The sequence below is a fragment of the Globicephala melas genome, chromosome 15 (genome assembly GCF_963455315.2).
Source record: "Globicephala melas chromosome 15, mGloMel1.2, whole genome shotgun sequence".
Lineage (NCBI taxonomy): Eukaryota > Metazoa > Chordata > Mammalia > Artiodactyla > Delphinidae > Globicephala > Globicephala melas.
The window spans coordinates 65,896,248-65,917,036 of NC_083328.1; the positions used below are offsets into that span (position 1 = coordinate 65,896,248).

General features: G+C 42.3%; 1 protein-coding gene across 2 annotated transcripts in view; it reads left to right on the forward strand.

Annotated features, from left to right (window-relative positions):
• Positions 1-20,789, forward strand: part of PPP1R16B (protein phosphatase 1 regulatory subunit 16B) — a 102,915-nt gene that overhangs the window by 27,182 nt on the left and 54,944 nt on the right. The gene's annotated exons all lie outside the window — the stretch shown is intronic.

The window sequence follows — 20,789 nt, forward strand, 5'->3', positions numbered from 1 at the left end:
AAGTCCTTGACGTGGTCCCTCCTACTGTGTAAGTGATTAGTATGCTTTAGTTTATTATATTGTTACTATATTTTATTTCATTATATTTATATACATTTATATAAAATCATACTTGTATAAAATTACATTTATTTAAAGAGTGTCCAGCAAGTCTAGAAACAGAGACGAATGTACACAATGTTGTCTAGGACATTTTCACTCTGTAAAACGGGTGAATAAATAAATATGAACACATATATGCATTCATATAATCTGTTTCCAGATTTTATGGATACCCTGTACTTGTTATATTTTATTTAGTTATTGTTATTATGTGTCTTATGATCCAGATATCATGATACCAAAGAGGCAGGTATAATAATACCCCTTTTAAGGGGGAAGGGTGAGCTGAGAGAGGCATGGACATATATACACTACCAAATGTAAGGTAGATAGCTAGTGGGAAGCAGCCGCATAGCACAGGGAGATCAGCTCGGTGCTTTGTGACTGCCTGGAGAGGTGGGATAGGGAGGGTGGGAGGGAGGGAGACGCAAGAGGGAAGAGATATGGGAACATATGTATATGTATAACTGATTCACTTTGTTATAAAGCAGAAACTAACACACCATTGTAAAACAATTATACCCCAATAAAGATGTAAAAAAAATAAAAAATAAAATAAAGTAAAAAAAAATAATACCCATTTTACAGATGGGGAAACTGAGACCCAGCAACGTTCAGAAACCTGACCAAGGGAGGAGAGCTGGAATCAGAACTCCCAGGATCCAGGCTTTTGTCCCTGGCTTCATGGCCTCGTGGGTTTGCTCCCCATTATAAGAGTGAACAGAGGATCGGTGATTTGGCCAAAGCCCTCTTCTCTGAGCATGCTCTGAGGGGTCACGCCTGTTCACTGTCCAGCTGAGATGTGTCCATGCATCCCGTGTTCCCCTCAGCAGGCTCTGGTCCCTCCCTGTATATGAATCCCTTCTGCCTGTCTTTGGAGGGACCTAGCCATGTTTCCTGGGTCCCTCTGGCCTCCTGTCTCCACCCCCCCACCCCCACCCAGACACTTGGTGCTAAAGCAGCCAATAAAAGAACTGAGGGGTGGAGGCATTTACCACTCCAAAGAGTATTAGGGTTTACAAGAGTATTAGGGTCCTCAGGTTCTAGAACCCTCTGAGAAGCACACTTCCCTTTCTGCCCTGGTTACAGAGAGCTCTGGGAACTGAGTAGAGAGGCATTCCCGGAACCACTCGGCTGCAAAAAGCGCAGCCAGAGCCTCGGGTGAGCAGCCCCTGTGAGAGAGGCGTGAAATCTCAGGCTCCAGGGACGTGGCCCTGCGAGGCTACTTCCCACGTGTCATTTGCCGGGTGACGCGTCGGGTCCCTCCCACTCAGTGGGTGGCACGTCATGACGTCTGATTTTTTCGTGGGCGGCGCTGCATCAGCCCTCCTTTCACACTCATCTTCCACCCCCTTCTCCCCTGACTGAGGCCCCTTTCCCCTCGCTGAAGGGGCTTTTCAGAGGCTCTGTGAGCTGGACGACACGCTGCTTCGGAGCATCCGTGCCGCCCCCCAGCCTTCCGCTTCCCCACCCCAGGCCCCGCCCCCTGGCCCGCACCGCGGTGCGCTCCCACGGGTACAGGTTAGAAAGAGTGCTGGGCTTGGGTCCAAGGTCCAGGGGCCCCTCGGCCCTACATGTGACCTTGCACAGCTTGTTTCACCTCTCCGGGTCCAGTTTCTTAATCTGTAAAAGGGGTTTTGAACACTTGCCCTCAAGGGGGTGTAGCAAGAATTAGACAAGATTCTGGATGTCACAGCTCTTTGAAAAGTGACCCTGAACCCTGCACCAGCATGGTGATCATTTTAACACACTTTTCCCTCTGGTTTTTGTTTTGTTTTTTTTCCAAGACTTTAATGTTTTTAAGAACCCAAATACACGCTTCTGGTAAAAATCAAACTACATAGAAATGTAAAAAGCCCCATCCATCCCTCCTCCCTTCCTTCCTTCCTCCCTCCCTCCCTCCCTCCCTTCCTTCCTTCTTTCCTCCCTCCTCCCTCCCTCCCTTCCTTCCTTCCTCCCTCCCTCCCTCCCTTCCTTCCTTCTTTCCTCCCTCCCTCCCTTCCTTCCTCCCTTCCTCCCTCCCTCCCTCCCTCCCTTCCTTCCTTCCTTCCTCCCTCCCTCCCTCCCTCCCTCCCTCCCTCCCTTCCTCCCTCCCTCCCTCCCTCCCTTCTGTGATTACTGCTGCTCTTAGTTTGATGTGTTTCCTTCTAGGCATTTTTCTTACTTACTCACGTATTCGTAGACTTGGCAAAATAAAGAGCTAGTTTGTGATTTTTGTTTGTTTTGGTTTTTATGTAAGTGATGATATACTCGATACATTATTCTGTAGGTATCTATTTTTACCCAACAGTGTGTCTTGGAGGTGTTTTCATGCCTAGTACAATGGGATAATAGATCTGCATTCTTCTTTTTAATTGCTCCGTAGTATTCTGCAGTATGGATTCACCAGCATTTTTGAACTACTTCCTTTTTGTTAGGCATGCAAGTGTTTTCAGTAGTTTTGCTTTTGCCACAGTGAATGTTTTGTGCACACATGCAAATGTTTATCTGTATATTAAATCTGAATAAGAAAAGTGATAGATCCCCCAGGCTGGTCCCCTGACAGCCAAGTGAGAGTGGAGGGCCTGAGCACTGCGCCCCGTGGCAGGCAGTTGGAGTGCGGTGAGAGGTGCCCCTGGGGTCCACAGTTATCTGGGCTTTGAGCGGGGGTATGGAAGCTGCCAGCCGCCAGCAGGCGCTCTCACCAGACTATGCTCAGCTTCCTGGCAGCATGACCAAGCCCGGTGCTCCCAGCTGGCTAGGGTGGCTTCTGCATGCTGGGGAGCTGGTGCTGGAGAGTTAGCTGACAGTGGGATGGGAACGTGGGGTAGCAGCTCCCCCGCTCCCCTGAGCTCACAGCAGTGGCTGAGTCAACCTCCTCCACCTGCCAGGGTGATGTGAGTCATTCCTGGAGTAAGGCAGTGCTGGGGAACTCACTGACTTTCCTTCTCTGGCTCCGCATCGCCTCAGGCTAATGTCCGGGCACCAGGGACCCTCCGTGGCCTTGGACTTGCCTGAGCCCCGTGTTCCCACTGCTGGGTATCAGTTCCAGCCACCTCCACCTCCTCTGGCTTCCTGCCCAAGCCCTGCGTTCTCTTACTTTTCCACCTTTGCATATGTGGTTCCCTCTGTCTGGAACACTCTTGCCCTGACTAAGTGCTACACGCTTCAGGCTTAGGTCCTGTGATGCCTTCTTGGGGAGCTGTCTCGGATCCTTTTCTGTACCCTTTCCCCCGTCACTAGGTAGAGCAATAACTCAGTACACAGCTGACGTTTACTGAGAGGCAGTGCAGTGTCGTGGAGAGAAGCATAGTCTCCGGAGCTAGTTATCCAGGACTCCCCATCCCAGCTCTGCCGTATACTAGCTGCGCAACCTGGGAAAGTTCATTAATTTCTTGGTGCCTCAGTTTCCCCCATCTGTAAAAACAAGGATGATATAGTACACCTGCCTTAATTTAATCCTGTAGGATTAAATTGGGTTGACACATGTGGGAGTGGTATGGTAAGAAGTACATATGCTATACATATGATATCACTTATATGTGGAATCTAAAATATGACACAGATGAACTTATTTACAGAACAGAAACAGACTCACAGACATAGAAAACAAACTTATGGTTGCCAAAGGGGAAAAGGGAGGCAGAGGGATAAATTAGGAGTTTAGGATTAGCAGATACAAACTACTGTATATAAAATAGATAAACAACAAGGTCCTACTGTATAGCACAGGGAACTATATTCAATATCTTGTAATAAACTATAATGGAAAAGAATATGAAAACATATATATGTATAACTGAATCACTTTGCTGTATACCTATACCAGAAACTAACACATTGTAAATTAACTATACTTTAATTAAAATTTAAATGAGAGTTACATATGATATAAATTGTTGTTATCCTGCATTATCTATTATTCTACACTTACATAATCTATTATTAGTGTATATTCTGATTGTCATCATTATTATTATTTACCAAGTGCTTGCTTTGTACCAGGCTGCCTGCTTTACAGGCATTATCTGTTAATCCTTCCAGCAACCCTCTGAGGTAGAGAGTCAAACTCCATTTTTAAAAAACAGCTCCATTGGGCTTCCCTGGTGGCGCAGTGGTTGAGAGTCCGCCTGCCGATGCGGGGGACACGGGTTCGTGCCCCGGTCCGGGAAGATCCCACATGCCGTGGAGCGGCTGGGCCCGTGAGCCATGGCCGCTGAGCCTGCGCGTCCGGAGCCTGTGCTCCGCAACGGGAGAGGCCACAACAGTGAGAGGCCCGCGTACCACAAAAAAAAAACACACAAAAAACAAAAACAGCTCTATTGAGGTTTAATTTACATATCGTCAAATTTGCCCATTTTAAGTGTACAGTTCAATGATTTTCAATAAATTTACAAACTTGGGAGTCCATCACCACAGCCTAGTTTTAGAATATTCCATCGCCCCAAAAAGGAACTTTAAGTCCATTTATAGTCATTCCCAGTTTCTACTCCAGCCCCTGCCCCAGGCAACCACAAATCTATTTTTGCCTCTATATATTTGCCTTTTCTGGACATCTCACTTACATGGACTTATACACTATGTGATCTTTTGTGATTGGCTTCTTTCATTTAGAATAATGTTTTCAAGGTACATCTAGGCTGTGGCATGCATCAGGACTTTATTCCTTTTTATTGCCTTATAGTATTCTGCAGTATTGACGTGCCACATTTTGGGGACCCATTCACCAGTTGATGAACATTTGGATGGTTTCCATTTGGGGTTATGATGAGTAATGCTGCTAAGAACATTTGTATGCAAGTCCTTTTGGGGACATATGTTTTCATTTCTCTTGGGTAGTTACCTAGGAATGGAATTGTTGGGTCATGTGGTAAATTTATGTTTAACTTTTAAGAAACTGCTAAACTGTTTTGCAAAATGGATTCACAATTTTACATTCTCAGACTTCATTTTACAGGCGAAATTGTACATTGTGCCCTTACATTGAAGCTGTGAGAGGCTATATCACTTGCCAAGATCTCATAGGTTTTAAGTGTCAGACCTGGGACTTGAACCCAGATCTGTTGTCCCTGAAGCCCATGCTTTTAACCACCAGGTGGTCCTGGTACCTCTTGCTTTTTTTTTTTAAAGAAAATAAGAGAACCATTCACTTGTGGTTCTGATCTGTGTCTCTGTGGGCCTTAAGGCCCCTGGTGTTTCTGCTGGCTTCTTGGGCCCTTAGTATTGGGGGGGGGTCCCTGGATAAGCTCTTCATCCCTATAATTTCTTTCCATGGCCACATGAGCCAGCCTCTCTCTTGAAACCAGCAAACCCTTATTAAGTTGTCAGGGCTTCTGTTCTTCCCTCAGAATGTGTAGTGTTTCCTTTATGGAAACTCTGTTCACATTGAGGAGAAAGTTTGAGTGATTCTTCTATAGCCTGATTTTAACTCTTCAGCTGTTATTCTCATGGTAAAGGCTTTCAAACTTTTTTTTTTAAAGTGGAAACTTTTCTTTAAATGAAATATTATGCAGAAACCCAATATGTAAAGCACATGAAGGAACTATTCTGGCTGAGGTAGGCGGGGGGTGCTGGCTCCTCAGCCACCTCCCCTCCCCCACCCCACCCCCACAGACTTCTCCCCAACTCCCAGGTGCGTTGGCGGACACCTGGGCTCTGCAAGCCAAGCTTCAACCATTGACTCATCTAAAGAAAACACAGCTCTAACTTTCACTTTTGATGATTTTGAAAAGGGAAGTTTCTTTTCTCCTAATTATAAAAACAATGCATCCTTATTTGCAGAAAAAATTTAAAGTACAGAAAAGAAAACATTAAGAAGAAGATAAAATCATGTTCTCCTACTGAAGAGCAACAACCACTGATAATATTTTGGTGTTGTTCTATCAGTCAGAGTCCTGATCGGAAACAGAAGTTGCTCTCATGTGGGATAATTTGAGAAAAGCTTAATAAAGGAGCAATTTGCAGAGTTTAGGACAATAGTCTTCATACTTTATGGTCTCAAATCCCCTTTATATTATTAAAAACTGAGAACCCCTAAGAACTTTTGTTTAACTGGGTTCTACATCAATATTTACCATATTGGAAATTAAAACTGAGGAATAAAAATAAATGTGTATTCACTGACTAAAACTTAAAAATAAATTCATTAACTGTTGTACTAGTTATCTATTGTCACATAGCAGATGAGCTCAGAACTTAGAAACTTAAAACAGTAAATGTCTACTGTCTTACACAATTTCTGTGAGTCAAGAACCCCAGAGAAGCTTAGCTTGGGTGATTCTAACTCAAGGTCTCTTATAAGTTTGCAGTCACCTCAAGGTTTAACCGGGGTTGGAGAATCCACTTCCAAGATGCCTCACCCACATGGCTCTTGGCAGGAGGCCTCAGTTTCTTGCCATATGAGCCTCTCCCTAGGGCTGCTTGAGCGTCCTCTCAACATGGCAGCTGGCTTCCTGCAGAGCCAGTGACCCAAGAGATAGAGCAAGGAGGGAAGCACAGTGCCTTTTACAACCTAGCCTTCTAAGTCACATACCATTACTTCTGCCATATTCTATTCATTAGAAATGATTCACTGAGTCCAACCTACACTCAAGGGGAAGGGAATTAGGCTCTACTTCTTGAAGGGAGGAGAATTTGTGGACATGTTTGAAAACCACCACACATGTTAACATAAATCTTTTTATGAGAAATGATATTTTCTTTTTCTTTTTTTTTTCTGGATTATCCATTTATTTTAAGGCAAAGTTTTCTTCAAACTAACTCAGACTTTGAATATATAATTTTAATCAAAATATTTTAAAAATTCTACTAAATATTCATATAGGAAAGTAAGTTAGACTTTTTCACAAATAATCAAGAAATGATATTTTCAAAACGAAAAAAAATAGTGAGGAGAGTAGCCTTGTTTTATGCTTTTGCAAATCTTTTAAAGGTCTGGCTTAATAGAAGACAGCTGGATTCTCTCATCCACTTCTGAGTTCAATCTGTTGTGATATGTTATTTTGGTTGAAGTAAATGAAGAAAATCTTACCTCACACAGATATATAGTTGGAAAAGGGAGGAAATATTTTAATTGCTTTTTCAGATAAATGTGGATATTCTTTGAAATCTCAATCAAATGCAACAGGTATTAGTTTCTTGAAGGTTAATTGCAGTGTGGAATCTGCAACTAAATCAATTTTTAGCGTTTCTTATGCTATTACATTAAAATCCATTGGTTTGTCTTACATTCTGAATGGCTCTTTTATACATGCATACTTTTTCAACTAACGTATTGGTCTGTAGAAAGTATTGGTTCACTTTTTTGGATATGACACCAAAAGCAAACAAAAGCAACAAAAGCAAAAGTAAACAAGTAGGACTACATCAAACTAAAAGGCTTCTGTACAGCAAAAGAAACAACTAATAAAATGAAGAGGCAACCTACAGGATGGGAGGTAATATTTGCATACCCTATATCAGATAAGGAGTTGATATCCAAAGCATATAAAGAACTTATACAACTCAATAGCAAAAAAGCTAAATAATCCAATTAAAAAATGGGCAGAGGACCTGAATCGACATTTTTCCAAAGAAGATGTACAAATAGCCAACAGGAACATGAAAAGATGTTCAACGTACTAATCATCAGGGAAATGCCAGTCAAAACCACAATGGGATATCACCTCATACCTTTTAGATTGTCTATTAATCAAAAAGATGAGATAATAAGTGTTGGTGAGGGTGTGGAGAAAAGGGAACTCTGTGCACTGTTGGTGGGAATGTAAATTGGTGAAACCACTGTGGAAAATAGTATGGAGATTCCTTTAAGAATTAAAAATAGAACTACCATATGATCCAGCAATCCCACTTTTGAGTATATATCCAAAGGAAATGAAATCACTACCTTGTAGAGATATCTGCATTGCAATATTCATTGTAGCATTATTCACTACAACCTAAATGTCCATCAACGAATGAATGGATAAAAAAATGTGGTATGTACACACACACACACACACACACACACACACACACACACAGAATGGAATATTATTTGACCATAAAAGAGAAGGAAATACTGCCATTTAGGACAACATGGATGAAACTTGACGGCATTATGCTAAGCAAAATGTCAGAGAAAGACAAATATTGTATGATACCACTTTACATGTGGAAGTAAAATAGCCAAACTCATAGAAACAGAGTAGAATGGTTATTGCTAGAGGCTGGTAAGGGTGGGGGTAAAAGGGTATAAACTTCCAGTTATAACACGAATAAGTTCTGGAGATCTAACATACAGCAGGTTGACTATAGTTAACAATAATATATTATATATTTGGAATTGCTAGGAGTGTAGATCTTAAATGTTCTCACCACACATATGCAAAAAGGGTAATTACTGGAGATAATGGAGGTGTTAACCAACCTTACTGTGGTAATTATTTTGCAATATATACGTATCAAATCAACACATTATACCCCTTAAACTTTCACAATGTTATATGCCAATTATATCGCAGTAAACCTGGAGGAAAAAATAAAGTATTGGTTGACTGAGTTATACAGATCTTCTAAATGTTGACACATTTAATTGTACAATATAAAAAATTTATACTTTCTAACCTATATGGAATATAATCTGCAAAAAAGAAAACAAAACTAAATCACTGTGCTGTACACCAGAAACTAATACAATATAGTAAATAAATTATACTTCAATAAAAATTTATATTTTCAACACTAATCTCACCAGAAAATTCTTCCAAGTACTGGGAAACTATAAGGTCATGGTGGTGAAACAAGTTTTTGCCTGAAAGCTCAAATTCTATCATTGGCAATAAACATTATCAGTGAGAGGATCTCTTTGTCCTTTTTAGAGAAAAAGACTGATAGCCATTGTTTGTCCATGTTCTGGGGGGCACACACGGCGTGTACTCAACCCAGTTGTCTTCACTCTTGGTATCCGCATTCAAACGCAGAGTGACTATGTGTGTATTTACAAAATAACTTTCACCCTAACATGTGTCAATTCAACAAAATTAGTCATCTACTCTGTGCTTTGAAGAACCTAAGCAAAGTAGTGGTATAAATAAGGGCTGGGGTGGGAGGCCGTGTGTAAGCTATGACACCAGGGAGAGTGCCTCTGAGGAGGTGACTTGGGCTGACCTTTGAATGTGGAGAAAGAGGCAGCCACGTGGGTCTGGAGGAAAGGGATGAAGGCATGGGATGGGAATGAACTTGAGGACGGAAAGAAGATGGAGGAAGAGAGGTAGCCTGGGGGACATTGACCCCTGAAGACTGTGGTAGGACGTGTACATTTTATTGGGTTGAGATGAAAAGCCACTGGTGGGTTTTGAGATGGGGAAGCATGTGGTGAGACATAGATTGTGAAAAGCCTTTGCTGGCTGCTGAGTGGAGAAGAGACAGTAGGAGTCTCTTCCTATGGGAGCATGAGTGGGAACAGGGAGGCCTTATCACAAGCTATCTCAGAGGCTTAGGTGAGAGCCTGAGTGTTGGCCATGGAGGTGGAGAAACGAAGAGGTAGAGCCACCAGGGTTTGTGTGTCAGGTGACAAAGGGAAGGACGTAGAGATGACCCTTGGTTTTTGACTTGAGCACCTAAGTGGATGATGGTGCCGTACTTTGAGACTGGAAAGGCTGGGGTGGGAGGGAGGTGGGAATTTGAAGGGAATCGAGAGTTCTGCAGGGCCGTCCAAGTTGACATGCCTTTTTAACATCCAAGGGGTGGTCTCAGGGACAGATTTAAAAATTTGAGAGTCATCAGCTTACAAATGCAACCTTTTTAAATTGAAGGGACTGTCTGAGATCATGTAGGAAGTAAGATAGAGCGAAGAAGGACACCCAAGAGAAAGCCCTGGAACACCTTGCTAGCTACACGTTAAGCCAAGAAGAAGAGAACAAAGGGGACCAAACACCATCTGCCAGGGAGGAAGAAAGGAAACGAGGATGGTGTGGCGTCTCAGAAGCCTAGGGAAGGAGGTGTTTTTAGAAGAAAGGTCTGTCTGCTGAGTCAAATGTTGCTTAGAGGTTGACTATTTTATTGTCTTTATATAGTCTTTGGAAAAGAGATTTTAAATGACAACCTCATACGGCTGTCTGAGTGTACCATAACTTATGAAACCACTTTCCATATTATTGGATTTTGAGGTTGTTTCTAATTTTTGCTACTATAAATTATGCCATCGTGATTATCATTGTATAAAAGTACTTGTCCACAGCTTTGATGATTTACTTAGAGTAGATTCTCAGAGGTTCAGTAGATCCAAGGATATAACATATGCAGAGCTTCAATATAAACTGCTTATTTGGTCACCAGAAAGGTTACATCGGTGTACACCCCTATCAGCAGTGGGTATCAGGCCTGCCTGACCTCTGCCTTCCCCATCAACACTGGTCAGTGGCGCTAAAAACACACTTTGCTGATATATTTGATATATGAAAAATAGCTCTGTGGTCCTAATATGCATATAATTGAGATGTTTGAGGTTGAATACCTATTTATAAGCTTACTGGTCATTTCTTCCTCTGTTTAGAGTTTTGTCCATTTTTTCTACTAGTGTGTTTCTTTTTCTTATTGATTTCAATGATTGTATATGTTTGTGTGTGAGGGGGAGAAGGAAAGGGGAAGAATGAAAACAGAGGGGGAGATGTTAACTCTGTTGTCATGTATGGTGCAAATATTTCCTGCATTATGTGTGTGTGTGTGTGTGTGTGTGTGTGTGTGTGTGTTTGCTTTAACATTTTGTTTATCGTATATATATATTTTATGCCTTGGAGTCCTTAATTTTTATGTAGCCAACCTAATGATATTTGCTTTTTTTCCCAATTATTTTGTTCTTTGCTTTTATCCCTCTAAAACAGGGGTCAGAAATCTATGGCTGGAAAGCCAAATCTTCCCACCATCTGTTTTTGTAAATAAAGTCTTATTGACACACAGCCACAGCCATTTGTTGACATACTGTCTCTGCTTTCACAGCATAATGGCAGAGCTGAGTAGGTGCAACAGAGACCATAAGGCCTGCAAAGATGAAAAGATTTACTCTCTGGCCCTTTACAGAAAAAGTTTGCTAACTCTTGCTCTAAAGTGTTTCCTCATCCAGTGATGTATATTAACCTTTATGTTCTAGATTTTTGGGGCCTTATTTAAATAAATTAAATATGTAATCCTTCTGGAATTCATTTGAGTATAAAGTAATAACTGAAAAAAACTGTCTATCTCTATATTGTTTCCAAAGAATTATCAATTGTTCAGCATCTTTCCCTTCCCCGTGAGTTTGTGATGCCACCCTCATACTCTAGACCCTTATCTGTGAAGAAGGGTAACTTTCCAAGCTGTTTATTCTGTTCTAACAATCTGTTTCTGTGCCAGTTTTGCACTGTTTTGATCCTTGTAGTTCTATATTGTGGCTTAATGTATGATGGAAAAGTCCTTCTTCATATGGCTCTTCCTTTTCAAAATGTTCCTGGTTATTTTTGGCTGTTCACATAATATTTAAGACCTTTTGGGTTAGTTTTCCCTGCAAAGCTCAAAAATAGATTCCTCCAAAATTGATCAGTATTATAAATGGACACAGGGTTTCAGCTTTTCAAAATGAAAGGAGTTCTGGAGGTGGATGGTGGTGATGGTGGTGAATATATTTAATACCAATGAACTGTACACTTTAAAATAGTTGAGATGGTAAATTTTATGTTATGTGTGTTTTACCACGATAACAAAAATTGAAAAGAAATTTAACCAGGGACTGATGGGAAGGGAGAAAGAGAGATTATTGTCTAATGGGTACAGAGTTTAGTTCGGGAAGATGAAAAAAGTTCTGAAGGTGGATGATGGTGGTGACAGTTGCACAACAATGTGAGTGTACATAATACCACTGAACTGGACGCTAAAAATTGTTAAAATGGTAAATTTTATGTTATGTATATTTTATCACAATTTAAAAAGTTAATTTGGGCTAAACTGATCTTTGTCATAGTGAGTTTTTCTAAGTAGGTGAGTAGTACATGTCTCTATTGGGAAAGTATTCTTTTATGTCCTTTAGGAAAGCTCTAGGGTTTGTTTGTTTGTTTTTTTTTTTCATGTAAGTTCTGTTTATATCTTGAAGGGAGGGCTTTAAGGGTTTGTATATTAACTTTGTATCAGGCCACTGAGCGCCTTAGTCTCAGCTTTTCAGTAGGTTCCTTGGGGGTTTTCTGTGTAGAAAATAACATTATTTGCAGATCGTAGGGTTGTCTGTTTTTTCAAACCCTGTTCATTCCAGGGTTTCATTCAGCCTGTCCTGCCTGTATCATGTCCTCCCATCTCTTCTCCCCCTGACTATTATGGGATGTGACTTTGAGATTTGTGAACATGCTCTACTTTGTCTATACCTTTCCCCAGAGTCTGATCTGACCCACCCTAGGGTGAATGGCGCTGTCAGTTTCCTCGTTCAGGTTGAGTGTGTCTATTAGTATGACTAAGTTTCCATTGGCTTTTTGGGCAGCCACTGTTGACTCATATTGAGTTTATAAGAAACTAAAGCTCTCGGGTCAGTGTTCCATTAGTGGAGTTACATCTTCCTCATCTGGTCCTAATGCAGTTGATCTTTTTTTAAAAAAAACTATTTGTTGAAGTGTATTATTCATACAGAAAGGGGAAAAACTGGTTGCACTTTCATATGCTGAGGATCCGCATGCAACCAGCACTCAGATCAAGAGGCAGAACATCGGCAGCACCGCAGCAGCCTTCCTGGACACACAGGTGATTTTCAACATTGAAGTCGAGGCTCTAAATTTATCTTGTTGAGTTTTGTTTTGTTTTGTTTTTTTGGCTGTGTTGTACGGCTTGTGGGAAGTTAGTTCCCAGACCAGGAATTGAACCTGGGCCCTCAGCAGTGAAAGCGCAGGGTCCTAACCACTGGACTGCCAGGGAAGCCACAATCTTGTTGAGCTTTGAGCCCATTATCCACCTGCTCAAATAATTTGGATGTCTTGAATGATAAATTAAGACTGGTGACAGGAAATCCAACTCAAACTAACACATGCGTATACAGGGGACTACCAAAAAATGTCTCTGAGTAGATGACTGTCAGCAGTTTGAAGTATATATCCTATCTTTTTTGCAACACCAATAGGAATTGTTTCTCCTCTCAATCATGTCGTAGGTTCAACAATCCCAGAACTGAATCTCATTGGCTGAGATTGGCTATATACTTACCTCTCAGCCAATCACAGTGGCTAGAGCATGAGTACAAAGCTATGATTGGTCTGATCTGAGTCATATGTCCACCCTTGGAGTCAGCTCCTCCCAAAATACATGGACTGGTGCTTGCAGGTATGTTGTACCTACCCCAAGGAAAATTGAGATGCTATTACCAGAAGGAGGGAAAATGGATGCTGGCCAGACCATAGTTAAATATGTCTACTTCAAATGAAATATTCATCAACAGTTTCTACTCCATGTTGTTCATAAATGCAATGAACATTTGCCTTTTAGTTCAGAATTGTCCAGTAGAAATTTTTCTGATTATGGAAATGCATTGTCCAGTATGGTAGCTGCTAGTCACATGGGGCTATTGAGCAGTTAAAATGTGACTAGGGTAACTAAGGAACCAATATTTCGATTTTATTTAATTTAAAATAATTTAAGTAGTCAACTGTGGTTAGGCTGGAGGCTACTGTATGGGACACCACAGGCCTTGCCCATTATTCAAATCCTTGACAAAAATGTTGAACATGGCCAAAGACAAGAGCTTGGGAGCACAACCCCAGAGACCGCCTTCATATTAAGATATCACAGGCAGTCATTACCCACTGGGGATATTTGTTCAACTGATGAACTTAACTGTACTGTTATTTGTAGTTGGTATGTGGGAACACCTTCCTTTTCTACAGAAACTTGAAAGAAGAGTTCTCTCTGAGGATTAAATTATAACAAAACATGTCATGAATCAAAGTAGAGACTCTTGCACAGACATTCGTGGAACACAGTCTGGACATCTTCAGACCAGCACTGGTGGTTCAATAGTGAATAAGAGACCAGGCCAGGCCAAGCTGGAGCTGAGTCTAGCAAAGTCATTTTGGAGAAAGCACAGTATTCACATGCTTCACAGTAGATAATGTTATAAAAAGAGCTTTGTCAAGAACAGATGCCTAGATTATTCTAAGTGAAATAAGTCAGGCAGAGAAAGATAAATACAGTATGATATCACTTATATGTGAAATCTAAAACAACAAAACTCATAGAAACAAAGACTAGAAGAGTGATTACTAGGGATTGAGATGGGGGAAATGGGAGGAAGAAAAAAAAAGAAACCAGTTTTCTCTCACCTTTTATTTATTTATTTTAAATTTTCTTTTATGTCAGGGAATTAGGATTATAGAGTTTTTTTTTTAATTACAGAATTTCTCCCTCCCTCCCTCCCTCCCTCCCTCCCTCCCTCCATCTCTCCCTTCGTTCCTTCCTCCCCTTCTTCCTCCCTGTTTCTCTCCCTCCCTTCCTCTCTCCTTCCCCTCCCTCCCTCCTTCCTTTCTTTCTTTTTCTTTTTGGCTGCGTTGGGTCTTAGTTGCGGCATGCGGGATCTTTTCGTTGCAGCACATGGGCTCTTCATTGCGATGCACAGGCTCCTCTCTAGTTGTGGCACAGGGGCTCCAGAGCACGTGGGCTCTGTAGTTGCAGCACGCGGCTCTCTAGTTGTGGTGCATGGGCTCAGTAGTTGCGGTGTGTGGGCTTTGTTGCCCTGCAGCACGTGGGATCTTAGTTTCCAGACTAGGGATCGAACCCGTGTCGCCTGAATTGGAAGGCGGATTCTTAACCACTGGACCACCAGGGAAGTCCCTCTCTCACCTTTTAAAAAATGTAATTTGTACACTTTGATAGACAGACTTGCTTATTTGTCTGATTTTTAATAATATCAATACTTCTCTGCAAAGAGAGAATGCAATGTGTTTTTCAATGGTAGAAAAAAATTGAAGAGCAAAAACTGAAGTTTCTACAGATCGTTACAATATATTCCCTTAGTTTGACAACAATTATGAAAGAAGTTATGATCTTGATATGCTTCTGAGTTTGCTGAAGCCAGTTTGAAAGCTCTTATTCCATTCCCTTCAACATACCTCTGTTAAACTGATTTCTCTACTGAATGCCATTAAAACAAAACAAGGAAGCATCATAGGTAAAAGTTATGCCCTGCAAGTACTGTTGTTGTCAATTCAACTTAGGTAGCTATGTTAATAAGCAAGAAGCAAGCTCATTTTTTACATTAAAACCTTTAAATACAGATATAATAGTGTTTATTTTTTCAAAGAGTGTATATAGGCATTTAATATGGAGAATCAGTATTCTGCTCATAACTTTTTGTTTTATTATAATTGCAAAAAGACAAAAAGTTCTAAGTATAACAGTGAATCTTTTTTTTTTCATTTTAATTTTATACTGGGGTATCATTGATTAGTAATGTGTTAGTTTCAGGTGTACAGCAAAGTGATTCAGTTATACATATACATTTATCTATTCTTTCTCGAATTCTAAGTATTACAGTGAATCTTTTAAATCAACATATATACACACTTTCAACAATGTGTACAGTTTTGTACTTTTTTCCTTTTTCCCTCCGTTGTTAGTTTGATTATATTTATTCAAGTGTAATTCTATGTCTATTGAATCCAATTATAAACATTAGGACTTAAAAAAAAAAACCAGATGCCTAGAAAAAGGAGGCTAGGGGATCATTTATGAGCAGTGAGATCTAAATACTGTCCAAGGGAGAGGACAGTATGACCAGCAACTTTGAAGATTACCATCCCACTGCTAAGGACAATCTGATTATGGAAAAGGAGACTTCAACCCATGTTGACGTAATGCCGTTAAATGTGATGATTATGTATCTCCTTGCAACCCTCTGATTATAATTTGGCGTGCCAGCCAGGTCTGCCTACAGATGCAGAATGAGTCGACCATGCTTAAATGAATTTCTGACGTGCAAGACAATTCTCTTTCTCACGTGAAACTGGCATTGTGGTTTTATTCACTAACCTTATATGCTTGGATAGTGTGAGATAACTCTTGGGAGAAGAAACCACTTGTAATAGACTGATAAACCACGGTGATGCCATTCAGGGGGATTCAACCAATTTGGTGCTCTCCTGGAACCTTCTTTTTTTTTTTTTTTTTTTTTTGCGGTACGCGGGCCTCTCACTGTTGTGGCCTGTCCCATTGCGGAGCACAGGCTCCGGACGTGCAGGCTCAGCGGCCGTGGCTCACGGGCGCAGCCGCTCCCTGGCATGTGGGATCTTCCTGGACCGGGGCACGAACCCGTGTCCCCTGCATCGACAGGCGGACTCTCAACCACTGCGCCACCAGGGAAGCCCTCCTGGAACCTTCTTAAACCTGACACACCATGACACCAGCATTTCGCTGGGTGTTGATAGGGAGATATATAAGAGGCTTGTCAAATGCTCACTGAAGTCTAGACACTTCCTAACGTTGGCATTTGTCAGTCTAGTGACCCTGTGGAGGAGATAAATGAGGTATTTTTAGCATGATTTATTCTTGCTTGGCTTCTAGGAACCACTGTTTCTCTTCTAATGGAGTGAGAAAATGGTCAGTATTTCTGTCAAAGAAACTCAGAGACTCTTTAAATGCACAAACCCTAAGCCCTCCTCTCAACAATCACCAAAGCCAAAGTCGTCAACCATGGGGAAGCAGGTGGGGGTTTGAAAAATAGAAGAATGTTCCAGAACCTGCTCAGAGTATTGCATTGGCCGGTGCCTTCATCCCATGATTGTGCCAACAAATAGAGCTGGTCTCACTGCCCACCCCGTCTACCATATTTGATGGAGGAATTTGTGTCCGGAGCAGAGGGGAAGACTAAGAAAGGATAGATATGGAACCCACAAAGTCCAGGAGAGGGAAATGGAGCTTTTGTCATTTACACAGGAAAAGCCAAATGAAACCTAAATCTTGATGGAGGAGTGAGGGTTCCCAGTCCCTCAAGAGAAACCCTAGGATACAGGCTTTTTGGCTTAATGACTCTTTCGGGTCCCTGGGCACCATGAAGATAGTAATGACAGTCCTCTGGGTGAGTCATCGTCAAGAACTATGCTGTACTGGTTGGTTGCCTATTATTATTATTATTTATTTTTTTGCGGTACATGGGCCTCTCACTGTTGTGGCCTCTCCCGTTGCGGAGCACAGGCTCCGGACGCACAGGCTCAGCGGCCGTGGCCCACGGGCCCAGCCGCTCTGCGGCATGTGGGATCCTCCCAGACCAGGGCACGAACCCATGTCCCCTGCATCGGCAGGCGGACTCTCAACCACTGCGCCACCAGGGAAGCCCCGGTTGCCTATTATTGTATAACAAACCCTGAAACAAACCACCTAGTGGCTTCAAACAGCTTATTATTTTTCAATGATTCTTTGGATGGACTGGGCAGTTCTTCCACCAGTCTTGGCTGGGTTCACTCATGAGGCTGCAGTTAGCTGCCAGGTAAACCAGTGTTTGGGCTTAGCTGGGATGGCTGGGCTGCTCTCTCCATGTGGTGCTTCATCCTGGACTTCATCTAGCATGGTGGGGTCAGGGTCTCAAGAAGACAAGCTCTGATACACAAGCATTTATCAAGCTTTGCCTGCGTCGTGTTTGCTGATGTCTCACTGGCCAAAGTAAGTCACATGGCCAAGCGCAGAGTCACTGTGGGAGGAGTCTATACAGCGTGTGGGTACTAATAAGGCATGATCCATTGGGGGCCGTTATTGTTACAATCTATACACATTCTAGACTTTGCTTTGCCCTAGACTGGAATTCTAGCAACACAATGTGATTACCCTGGACATGGATCAAACACTGTGATTGGCTGTTGATTTCCCTGGAAACGTCTGGGATGTATTGGGTGGACCAAACACTGTTACCAGAGTCCTCTATCTGGGAACCCTGGGTCCTGGGTTGAGTATGCCAAGTATGTGATTGACATTGACTCTAAAACCATGTGGCAGTCAGAATTCAGTGCTGGGGAACAGTGCTTATGCTTATTTAATTGTATTGCTTATTAGCCACATAGCCATGACTGATGTTTGTGATTTCATAATATTATGTTGAATCCCCAGTAATTGGGATTAAAGTTTGGATCAATGTTGAAACAGAAACAGAAAAGTAATTTGTTCCAATTATTAGTTCAAATTATTAGTTTGAACTAATTATTAGTTCAATAATTATTATTATTGAACAAATTATTAGTTCACAAATACAGTGTGCTCAATAGATAAAATCTTTCAAAATGTGGATGGCATAGGGGAACTGAATCAAATGGGGGACGGTGGAAAAGTTGGGAAGTTTTGCAGAGAGGTAGGCAGACTTTGGAGCTTAAGAACAAGGAATCAGACAAAACTAAGTTTTAATCTCTATCTTGTGACCTTGGGTGAGTTACTTAATCTCTTTGTGCTCAAATTCCACATCTGTAAGGTGGAGAGAATAATGACTGTGGTGATGGGGCTGTGAAGATTAAAGGCTGGACAGTGAACGTAGCCAGTGTTGCTGTTACTATCATCTGCCACTAGCTTCATTCACAGTGAACCAGAAGCAAGGTTACTATCTCTTCCTTTTTCTTTCTAATCTTTCTTCTGCTCACCCTTACTGCCGTAATTACTCTCATTTTCTCTATCTCTGTTTACTCAGTGCCAGCCTCTTATCAGTGATTTACATGAGAATATTCTGGTTGTAGTCATTTACACTTTAGTGTAAAAGAGTTAAAAAAATTGTTTTACATCAATTTTCATTGTAAGCCAGTGGAAAGTGAAAGGCTTTGGCCACCCCACATAATGGAACACTTAAAAACAGCCTGCATGAGGGAGACCTTTCAGAGTCCCTAAAACGAAAGGACCTGCCCCCTGAAGAACTTGTCAGACCATTGACTGAAACCATAGGACTCAAGGTGCCCAGGATTTCCTGGTTTCCGTGTGTCATCTCTTAATTCGTTTTGCTTGGCTTGAGCCATTTAAGTGTTTAAAACCCATCTATAATTACAAAGCTCTTTGGAGGAACCTTAATTGGCTTCTATACATTGTTTTCTCTAACCCTTAGGAGTTAACATGATCTGTTCCCTTGTCATTAAAACAAAACAAAACAAGACGAAAACCTGTATATTATGTCACAAAAGTTCTCCCGAGTTATTTGGCATCTAACGTTTTGCCAAGGAGGCATGGTGGCCAACCTTCATCTGAATGGGCTCGGTTTCTACACAGTCATTTCTTCCAGCTCATGACTCTCTTCTCCATTTGCTGCCCACGGATGCTGAAAATAACTTGTTTTCTGGCAAGCTTGGGATGAGATTCCTTATGATTTAATCAGATCCATAATGAAGCTCTCCCAGCTTTTAGGAGAGAGCATCCTGAACTGCAGGGATGGTTAGGGGCAGGGCCCTGGTGACGGGGAGGAGACTCTTGCCTCAGCATCCCACCTGGAACCAGCAGAGCAGCTCCAAGGCTATGCCAACCAACCCGCCAGGTTCCTCCTGTGTGGTGGAGACTCCTGGCTCTGCCTAGCAATGTTCCATGCCTTTGTACCATGTGGGCTCTGCTTTCCCACTCCCTGTCACCCAGACCAAAGGCCTCTAAGATAATAAGCAGGAAACATTCCATCTCTAAACATCAGCTGCTTGGTCCAGGAAGAGACAGTTTCCTGCAAAGATAAGTATATATAGACTAGGACAGATTTGTCCCAACAAAAGCCAAGATTCCCTTGATTGTTCCAAGCTTGTGTTAAGTTAGAAAAATATAACTTTAGATAATATGAGGGTGAGAGAGAAGCTGGGGAGTGACAGAGTAACTGTGGGATGAGTGACCATGTGAGTGAGTGACAGAGAGTTGAATAATGAAGGAGCAGCTAAGGGAAAGGGGAAGTAGCAGGAGAGAAGGGGAGTACCTGAGTGATGAGGGAGTAGCTGGAGGATGTAAGTAGATAATGAAGGTGAAGTACAAAGTGGGAGTTACTGCAGTGGGACAATAGAAGAGTCCCAGACCTGGAGTGGGAGCAAGTACTATTGGTAGTTCCATTTTACAGATGGATAAACTGAGGCTTAAAAAGGTCTAGTAACTTGCCTGGGTAAGAGGCAGAGCCAGGACTGTCTAACATCAGAACCTGCACTCTAAGCCTTATCCTGCAATCATGGATCACACCCCTGTGGAGCGTTTATCCCTCTTCAAGAGGCTAGTCCTCCCCATTCACCATTTAACAGCACTTAGCAAGGTCTGGGCCAGGAATGAGGCCTCAGGGAGAGCGCCCTGCTTGAGGAAGGAAACTGAGAAACAAAACAAGTGCCCATGGCCCCTACCTGCAGGTAGATGCAGCTGCCTAGCAGCCATGTTGCAAACTCATTCCTAACAAGGTCTGTCAGATGGAGGCACAATTAAGAACCAGTCTTGGGACTTCCCTGGTGGCACAGTGGTTGAGAGTCCTCCTGCCAATGCAGGGGACACAGCTTCGATCTCTGGTCCGGGAGGATCTCACATGCTGCAACTGGGCCCGTGTGCCACAACTGCTGAGCCTGTGCCCTAGAACCTGTGCGTGACAACCGCTGAAGCCCGTGTGCCCTAGAGTCTGCACGCCGCAACTACTGAGCCCGTGTGGTGCAGGTGCTGAAGCCCATGCGCCTAGAGCCCGTGCTGCACAACAGGAGAGGCCACCGCAATGAGAGGCCCGTGCACCACAGTGGGGAGTGGCCCCTGCTTGCCGCAACTGG